This window comes from Mus musculus, chromosome 3 (assembly GCF_000001635.26).
Source record: "Mus musculus strain C57BL/6J chromosome 3, GRCm38.p6 C57BL/6J".
In the NCBI taxonomy this organism is placed as follows: Eukaryota; Metazoa; Chordata; class Mammalia; order Rodentia; family Muridae; genus Mus; species Mus musculus.
Genome location: NC_000069.6, coordinates 98,763,726 through 98,765,639, shown reverse-complemented (window position 1 = coordinate 98,765,639; position 1,914 = coordinate 98,763,726). Strand labels below are relative to the sequence as shown.

Below are 1,914 nucleotides of genomic sequence, written 5' to 3'. Positions count from 1 at the left end.
ACATCTATCCAGTCTCAGTATGCCTAAAGGTTCAGGGCTTGACTTAAATTCTGACTGGATTCATCTAAAAGGCTAGATGAACCAAGATCATCAGGAATCAGCAGCTATTCCTGAAGCTGTTCTGGAAGCAAGTCTTTGGTATCAGCATCAGGATGTAGGTAGCTGGAAGAGTAGGTCATTTCAGTATCCCCAGTATGAATCTTGCCAGAGCTGAATATTATGTAATATATGAATCTTAGGACCAAAATTTTAGTACTATTAAGACATTTATAAGAACTGTGCAAGGTGCACAAATCAACTAGGGATGAATTTTTGCTTCTTGTCTGATAAGTTGAAATAAAACTATACTTTTATGAGTTTATCTGATCAACAACCAATTGTAATAGATCTATATTCATGCTATGTGAATTATGGCATGATGAATCTTAATGATTCCATGGTCTTAATGAACCAATAAAATTTATTGTTCAATTTTAGCTGGAGTTTTGTCTGGAGATATTTTTATGTCTAAGCCAGTTACAGGGCTGTTCCCAGGTTGAGGAATCAGGAAATCATGTTACCTGTCCTATTTGATCTTCTCAAATTTTTCTTTTCCGTCTGTAGCCAAGATCATCAGGGTGTCTTTCCTTAACTAAGACACTTTCCAAAAGTACATCCATCCAAAAAAAAAAAAATCACGCTCATGCCTACCACAGCAATATCCCAGCCCCTGGTACTAACTTCTGTCTTTGTTTGGATTCTACTGCTGTGAAGAAACAGCATGACTAAGGCTACTATTATGAGAACAACATCTAACTGGGGCTGGCATACTTGATCAGAGGTTCAGTCAGTCCATTATCATGGTGGGAGCATGTCAGTGTCCAGACTGGCATGGTACAATAGGAGTTGAGAGTTCTTCACCTTGACCTGATTGCAGCCAGGAGAAAACTCACTATCCCACATAGGGCAGAGCTTCAAATCCCACTCCCACAGTGACATTCTTTCTCAACAAGGGCACACACCTCCTAAGAGTACCACTCCCTATGGGCTAAGCATATCAAAGACTACACCATTATTGGAGTTTTGAATACACAAGGCATTTTGGTAGGGACAATTTTTTTTTTTTTTTTTGCAGTCTTCTTTTAACAAGAGTTCAACCTCTGCTCTAGTCCACCAGCCAGCTGAGGTAGTGTAAAAAAGAGTTATCTCAATAAGGGGGGAGTGGCCCTGTTCAGCAATAGTTGTTACAGGGCAAGCTCAATATTCTTTGGCAGCAGTTCAGTACCAAGGCAAATGGCAAATACAGCTCAGCAGCTAGAGATCAGTCCTCTTGGCAGGAAAACCCCAGGCACCAACCAGCAGCTGATGTCCAGTTCTGAAAGCATGCTGAGGGCACACAGAAATTGGCAGCTGTTGTCCATCTTGTTCTCTAACCAGGACATGGTGAGCTGCACAAGCAGCAAACTGCCACTGGGACCTCACAAGAAGTTTGTGGGTGAGCTTCTCTCCACTGTCTGTGGAGTCATTTCCACTTCACCTGTTGTTTTATCTGAGGTCATCATCATCCCATGACATGCGCACTCACTTATCAGGTTCCCGACACAGCGACAGGAGTTGGGGGCAATGAACCACATAAATGCCTTTCTCTAACTCTTCTTTACCCCTTTGCTTTATATTAGAGTAACCCCTTCAAAACAGAAATAGCATATTTTTGATTTTGATAACAATATGAATTATGTTCCATAGAGTGAAAGAGTCTACATTTATGCACTAAGTATTGAATGAGGGAAATTTGTAAGCACATAGCTAGTTCCAAATAATCCTGCAGCACACTCTGCATCCATACCAAGAAGGGAGCTCTCAACTGCTCTGGCTTCATGATCTACAACACTTGAAAACAAAACATAAGTCCAATTAAATGCTTTCTTTTATAAG

The 1,914-nt window shown here is 40.8% G+C and overlaps 1 protein-coding gene across 2 annotated transcripts in view; it reads left to right on the top strand.

Moving 5' to 3' along the window:
* Positions 1-1,099: 1,099 nt before the first annotated feature.
* Hsd3b3 (hydroxy-delta-5-steroid dehydrogenase, 3 beta- and steroid delta-isomerase 3) overlaps positions 1,100-1,914 on the top strand; it is a 23,065-nt gene continuing 22,250 nt past the window's right edge. For both annotated transcript variants that reach the window (XM_006501042.4, XM_017319466.2), the window contains exon 1: positions 1,100-1,914. This exon is cut by the window's right edge and continues 715 nt beyond it. The gene's annotated coding sequence lies outside the window, so the exon portion shown is untranslated.